Genomic DNA, 8,093 nt, shown 5'->3' with positions numbered 1-8,093 from the left:
AAAAAAATGCTTACTCTTACATATCTCGGTCAAAATAAATGCTATCAAATCCAGATCTTAGATCCTTGGTTCTCATGTGACTCTGAGGGTATGAGCCGAATTTGGTGGATTTTGGCCACTAGGGGGCGCTGCAAATATGGAAAATTTATATCTCTGAAACGGCTGCACCGATTTCTACAAAATTTGGTGGGTATGATGGAGGGCCTATCCTGAGGCCAGATCTTGAAGGTGGGTGTGGCTGAAAAATGTGGGCGTGGCTTATTTCAAGTTAAACAACAAACATTTCCTACAGCTGAACTGTTCTGCTGAGGGCTGTGAAATTTCTATGGACCCCATAGAATAGGACACAGATCTACCAGAGCAAAAACTGTGGATGTACTCCACTAGGTGGCGCTATAACAGACAAATATGCGTTTTTACCTCTAACTTCCACATTTTGAATGACACATTCATAAACTTTACATCTTTGTATTCCTTGGATAGAGATGAGTCTTTTGACATAGGCCACGCCCACTTCCACTGCACATTTTTCTTTCTAAGTTGCTAGATATTGAAAACATACTTTTTCGAACTCCTACTAGGGTTTAAGCCCCATTGTCTTCAAACTTTGCACAGACAATCTTCAGAGGCTTCTGATCTAAAGTTATCACAATCAGCTTGCTGCTGTAAAAAATGTGCTAGTTATAAACGAACAAATTTTTTTGCTAGCTAAAAAACACATATTGTTGCATATCTTTCTCAAAAAAAATGCTATCCACATCAAACTTTAGTTACTTGTTTTAAAGATCAACCAGAGGCTCTGTGCCGAATTTGGTACAAATCGGAAAATAGGGGGCGCTATAAACAGAGAAATATCAAGTCACAAAAAAGTTGGTCCGATTCATACAAAATTTGGTGAGTATGATGTGGGGTCACTCCTGAGACCAGCTGTAAAGTTTGGTAATGATTGGTCAACGTGGGTGTAATTTATTACAACAAATCCCAGTCCCACACATTCCTCCTTTTGCATTCCTCATGCATTGGTCCCATTCCAGTGAATGCAAGGAATCCGGCTCCAACTGTTCCTGCAGCCTAAAGCGTACATGGTAGAGCGCTGACATTTGGAGGGTTGGTCCAGACCCCTGCACGGAACTGAGACGCAAACAATTATATATGTCCACCAGCAGGGGGCCATAGAACCAAGGCATATGCATTTTGGTCTATAACTCCCACACTGTATGTCACATATTAAAAAACCTCATATCCTCAGATTTCCTGAATAGGGTTGAATCATGTAGGCGTGGTCAGGCAGATTTGTGGGATGACTTTTTTTCCGGCAAAACTGCCAAAACTGGAAAACCTATTTTTGAAACTCCTACTTGGGATTTTATCTAATCTGTGTGAATCTCGGCATTTACGCTCTTTTTCATAGACATGTTACGAAGTTATCAAAAGAATTTCGTTCAGTCGAAACATGCGACAATTATAAATGAATACATTTCTTTAGCTAACTAAAAAAAAAGTTAACTATTACATATCTCGGTCAAAATAAATGCTATCAACACCAGTTCTTAGATCTTTGGTTCTCATCTATCTTTGAGGGTATGAGCCGAATTTTGTGAATGTTGGCCTCTAGTGAGTGCTGCAAACATGAGAAATTTATATTTCTTAAACGGCTAAACCGGTTTTCTAATGAATTATGTAAGTATGATGTGGGGTGACTCCTGAGACCAGTAGATACTTGGTTAACATGTCACTGTGAGGGTATGAGCCGAATTTGACAAATGTTAGCCTCTACTGGGCGTTGCAAATATGTAACATTTTTATCTCTTAAACTCCTTTACAGATTTCTATGTAATTTGTTGAGTATGATGTGGGGTCACTCCTGAGACCAGCTGTAAAGTTTAGTAATGATTGGTCAACGTGAGTGTAATCTATTCCAACTAATCCCAGTCCCACACATTCCTCCTTCCACTCTACTGGTGCATTTGTCCCATTCCAGTGAATACAGCGGCTCAGACGGTGGAATACTAACTCCAACTGTAAACCCTTATGAACGGGGCCCAGCCTCCACCAGCTTAGCCCCAGACCCACGTCCTTCGGGGACGACTTCCGTGGGCTCTGTGGGGCCTGGGGTCCGAGTGGGCGGGGAGGCTTGGCCCCCGTTCATAACTGCTCGCAGTTCTAGTTGTGTTTGTTTTTGTATTTTTGTAGAGCTGCATCATGAGTGAAAGCCATAGGCCAAACAATGCTTTTCTTGTTCATCGGTGATTGTGATTGTCTTGTTCAATGTAAATCCTCATGCCCTGTCAAGTTAAAAGCACATCCTATGCTGGCAAATTACACCGAGCTAAATTCTTGCCAAACTTCCATTCACATTATGTTTCAGCTGCAACAAGTTCTTTAACCCTTAATGATGCAGTGAGCTACTTTTCATTTCTTAACAATTACCAGTTTGATAGAGAGCATAAAGATTAGATTGTGTTTCAATGGAAAAAGTTCATGTGGTCTGATGAGTCTAGATTGACCTTGTTCCAGAGTGACGGAAGCATCAGGGTGGGAAGAGAGGTGGATGAAGTGATTACCGATCATGCCTAGTGCTAACAGTACAAACTTCTGAGGGCGGTGTTATGATCTGGGGTTGGTTCAGTTGATCAGGTCTAGGTTCATTAACAATGTGTCCAAAGAATGATGATTTCCATCATTCCGTCAAATGCTGTGACTCAAGCTTAAGCTTAATGAAATAATGCCATGTCATAATCAAAACTAAACACAGTTCAACTAGTGTGGGACTTTTTTTTGTTTGCCAGGCTGTTTGATTTCTTTGTCAACAAAAAAAGTCTTTGAACCATATAAAACACTTACTGCAGATACATGAGGAACTTTTAAAGAACTGTATAAAAGCTTGCAAAAACAAGATTTTTGTTGTGACTTTAGATCTGGATGTAAGACGATATTTTGAAGTAAAACCTCAAATAATTAAAGTCTGCATTAAACTCCAACAGCCCAGTGAAGGACTAGAGAATGCAAAAAACAGAAAAGAGTTGATGAACAGCAGGACCACTGGTTCAAACAGATTTTAATCCATACTTTTTGACATTAAATATTTAAAAACAATTAGACTGCATCACAACTTCTGATCATCACATAGAACAACTTCATTATAAAAAAGAATCATATAAAAGGCCAAAAGAGAGCACTGATAGAAACAGAAAACAGCTGAAGTTGTGCAACACATTTGAAAATACATTGCAAAACATTGGACAGATGTGGTCTCAGATGTCATTTTGTGGAAGTTTTTACAATGCTTTGTTTCCCCAGTGATGTACACTAGAACCAGACTGTCAGAGTGGATCAGAGGCACTATGCTGCTGCCGTTCTCAAAATTACCTAGGTTTCAAATATGTAAATTTTTTACCATTGTGGCACATCCAACACTTACAAGGTGCTGTGTCGCATTTCAATATCAAGTTTCAGTTTTCTATTATCATCCTCAGGAACACTGTCAGTCCCACACCGTGTTAATATGATGGGAAAAAAATCCTTTTTTTGCTTTTTGGAATTAATCAGCAAGAAAGAACTATTTTTGCAGTACAAATAAAGCTAAAGAAAAGAAAGGTGACGTGTCTTAACAAGGCTTTTGGGAAAGACTATGAGGAACTAACAGTACTAAAGCTGGTGAAACTAAAACTACAGCTCAATTTTTAAACTTTCATTCCATTCAGTCTTTGTTAGTGTCATAGTTTAGTGTATGATGTTTTATATTGTATGTAACTTAGTACTCAGTATCTGATCCAAATATGACATTTTGTCAGATCTTATGTCCTTTCTCAATGACTACATCCACACTGGTAGTACTGGAGTCATCACAGGGTTCTTATGGGTCCACAGGCAACATACGGACAAGACAATCATGCACTATTAATAGATTTATCAGGACATCTGCTACATGTGACACTTTTAAAGGAACCTGGACCATAGACTGGACGTAAGACCCTGGTAAATTGAGACCCTGGAAACATAGGACTCTGGTAACCTGTGACCCTGGGAGCTTACAGTACAAAACTGGACATGGTCCAATAGAATTATGTGCGCTCCAACCATAACTCCCTAGTAACCTGGGAAGATAAAACCTTGGGTATTTAGGATCCTGGGAACATAAGATCCTAGTAATTTTTGACTGTGAATTTAGGAGACATATGGATATACATAACAAAAAATTTAGGATTGTATATCCTTAGAATCCTGGGACCTTAGGACCTTATCAACATTGGACTTTGGGATCTTAGGATCTTGGGAAGATGGGACCATGGGAACATAAAATTATAAAAATAATAAAAAAAAATAAAATTTTATATCTAATGTATTTAATTTGTCCTCAAATATTTCTATGTTCCAAAATATAACAATTTCTTAAAAAAAAAAAAAAAAAACACTGGAGAGGGCGAGAGAGATCCCCACTGCTTTCATGTAGCTAACGTTTAATCTAATTCTAGCATAGAAAACATATAATCAGCGCTTCTCAATGTGTCTGTGTTTGTGTCTGTTTGTGTGTGTGAGTGTGATGACTAAACGAGATATAGAGCTTAGCATAAGTGGCCCAAAAGGTAAATCCTGTCAAATGTATGGATATAAATCTTAACAAACAAGTTATTCATAGGACTGACATAGACTGGAATCTTTAAAAATGCCTATTTTTAACAAAACAGTATGAGTCTGACAGTATAACCGAAGACAGTCATCTGATAAATACCTCAGAATAAAACTGCAGCTTTCTGGGAGATTATAGGGAAATGAGGGGGAAAATTAAACCTGTATTATACTGGTAAATAGTCCTAGTTCATTTACTAAATGAGACAGTTTTGGCAGCTTTCTAAGCCATCAAAGTGTATCTGTGATTTTATGATATGCAAACAAATACTGGAGACACTCACCACTACTGGGGGGATTATCAATGTATTATCGGCTTGTAACCATCTGTGGACAAAAAATAAATGGTGGTTAGCTCTCTATTGGAATCACAACAGAAGCATTGGTTCTTTGTCATCGCTGCCTTCCATTAACAAGTGGGATAATGTAACAGGAGCTAACGGGATATTTAAAAAGATGTGGCCAGAATAAAAGGCCATGTGTCTCAGCTGAGGCAGTCTATCTCCATAGTGTTATAGAATATACCCACACACTGCCACTGCATATCATCAGAAATCAAGTGTTGCATGAATTCAACATTTAGCATAGGTGTCATGTGACATATAGCATAGAGAAATGAAATCCATGTTGCCCATGGCAACCAATGATGTTTTGGCATTTTACAGCATATTGTTATATATGTATATTGGACTGCTGCATCATGAAAATAAGGACCATTGTGAAATTAACAAGAACCATATAGTAACATCACTGTTTCACCATAAAACATAACAACATCGAACATCATTGAACTGGACTGAGCAACACTGTGGATCAACTATGGAATTTGACTGAATGAGGTCTAAGAGAAACAGTTTGTTGGCTTTTGTAGTAGTTCATTGGCTCATTTGGACACTCAAATCAATAAAATAATAAAACTGTCAAAGTATTTTTGTCGGAAGTGGATTTGGCCCGGGCTGTTAACACTATTAGGCTTTCAGATGAAGAATCATTTTTAAGGTTGCACTTATACCCCTTTCCACCAGGATTGGTTCAGAGCTTGTGCCCTAAGTCTCAAACCAGGAAAACCCGACACTTTGCTGTTGTACAACCATGAACCGATCACATCAGGGGCTGGGGGGAGGCTGTCATGACCAACAAGACCAGTAGAACTTTGTGATGGAGCTAAACTTGCTTCAGGTTCAGCTAATGTGGATGTGATATCTATTCGGTATGGGTCTGTCGAGTGGACAATCTACTTACAACATTATGTACAAGTAAAAAGGACTTGCTGATATAAGGTGAAGTACATCAAAAACATCACAGAGCTCATGTTCAAGTAGGCTTTGTTGGCCACAGACTTGAAGTTTTAATGGCTACAATCTTATCTGAAATATTGTCCAGCTGAATAACAATTGCTAATTCTCTCTTCTTTCGAACATTCCCATTGGTTCACCTCTACGGACCTGTGACATCACAATGTGGTTCTACTAGTTCGCTCTGGCCAATGAAAAGGTTCAGTTCTTAAAAAGTCTTCAAGTTAAACCAATTCCTAACTAACAAAGCAATAGGACCATGCTCAAGCTAGTGGAAAGGAGTATGAGTTCTGACCTCTGTCAGGCTTTAGTGTTGGCTCTGAACCATCAGGTGATGCAGGACATTCACACTAGAAATGAATATGCAACAGCAAATACTCTGACTTCTTTTATATTCTTCTTATTTTTTAAATGGACACAAGTAGTTCTTGGTCTGAAGCTTTCAGTTATTGCATGCTATGAGTTAAATTTTTTAGGTCATTTTAGGCATTTCAGACAAACCCATTTTTGCTCAAATCATAAAAAAACTGCAACTGTAAATTTGACACGTAAAATCACACATTTGTCATTTTCTTAAAGCCAAACCCTGGTGTCATCATAAACACCAGTAAAAAGCTTATGGAAACATTTGATTTTACGAAAAACAATCTCATATTTATACCAATATGGTATGGAAAATCATTTAGATTCATTCTTTGTTCTTAAATAAATAGAGCAATTCCCACCGGACATGAATAGAGGCACTTGAGTTATTTTTCTTAAAGTCAAAGTGAAAATTACTTTTCACATCCACATTGTCTTCCATACACATTCAGCGATGAGCAAATGATCCAAAACTTAAAACTCATGCTTTATGAGCTGGATTTACAGACACCATGCAAAACAAAACAAAAAGAAAATTAGAAAAAAATCCACATTTTAAGACTTTGTAGCACATGTAAAAAACAAGGCACTGCAAGGAAATAACATGATCTCGCTTTTTCATGTGCCATAAAGGGTTAAAATTCGGAGTATGCTTGGTGCTATGTAAATGCAGTCGTTAGCTTGTGCACACACACCCTCTCGCACACATATTTATAGATACCCAAAACACCCCCACACACACTATTTTCAGGAGTCACAGTCTGTACATTATGGTACACAAACATCATTATTCAGATAATGATTTAAATAGACTTGACAATCAGCTGTACAGTTACACGCAACAACACAAGACAACAAATGTAGAGAAACCACTACAAGATATCTTGTGGCTGATTTGATCTCATTAAGCACTTTACAAAATCGTGTTCATTGCACAGATTTTGACATCAGGGCAGAAAACCTGACGTGAAGACTTTTACCCTGTTTACTTGATCTGTGTGTGAGTGGGGGGCCTAATTACAGCCAAATCATACCGAATCTTGCAGTTTTTTTCCCCCCCTGTAAGTGTTTGACACCTTGGTGGGCGAGTTACTATGGGAACTAGAACTGAGTGGAATTTCACACAAGCCCAATAACCAGTTAAGGACCAGACAAATGCTTTATTTGATGGAATGAGACCTCATTTGTAGGAGCGGCAGACTGACTGCTTCTTCTGCTGATTTGTGAATGCCACCGGAATACACCTTGACCAGGTCTTAAAATCCTCACTCAGACTGAACACATCTTAGCATTAAGGTTATCTTCATGTAATTGTACTAACAGTCTCTGAAGACTTGGAGTCTCTGTTTGTACCCACCACTGGCAAAGTCAAGTAGTTTTATGTCAAGTAGATAAGGTGAAGCTTTCCACACCGTCATGGATGTATCTGAAGCTTTAAAAATGTCACTCGATATTTATTTTGCATTGATTGAAAGATGACATCCTCAGGTTGCTACTGAATAGCAAACAAAGTAAACTATCAATTAAAACATCAGCTATTGGCCAAATTTTTTTAACCTTTGAGATTTTTTCCCCTATGTATTATCAACACATTGCCATAGATATTAAAAGTACACTGTGTAGGATTTAGCAGCACGTAATGGTCAGGTAGCAGATTACAACAAAACATCCTCTTCTAAATGGATAGGGGAATATATGGTGTCTATGAAAGCATTTTTAAAAAATGCAAAGAAAAAGCAAAACAAGAAAGAAAAGAAAAAAACTAACAAACCAAGAAATAAAGCCATCCATCCATCCATCCATCCA

General features: G+C 38.1%; 1 long non-coding RNA gene across 1 annotated transcript; it reads right to left on the bottom strand.

Moving 5' to 3' along the window:
• Window positions 1-3,532: 3,532 nt before the first annotated feature.
• Window positions 3,533-8,087, bottom strand: LOC115427103 (uncharacterized). Its single transcript, XR_003936436.1, has 2 exons — window positions 4,554-8,087; window positions 3,533-4,510 (listed from the first exon to the last, which is right to left on the bottom strand). It is a non-coding gene; the product is annotated as an uncharacterized LOC115427103 (long non-coding RNA).
• Between the last annotated feature and the right edge of the window lie 6 nt (window positions 8,088-8,093).

Source organism: Sphaeramia orbicularis, chromosome 10, assembly GCF_902148855.1.
Source record: "Sphaeramia orbicularis chromosome 10, fSphaOr1.1, whole genome shotgun sequence".
Taxonomy (NCBI): Eukaryota; Metazoa; Chordata; class Actinopteri; order Kurtiformes; family Apogonidae; genus Sphaeramia; species Sphaeramia orbicularis.
This window is presented reverse-complemented; position numbering and strand designations above follow the sequence as displayed.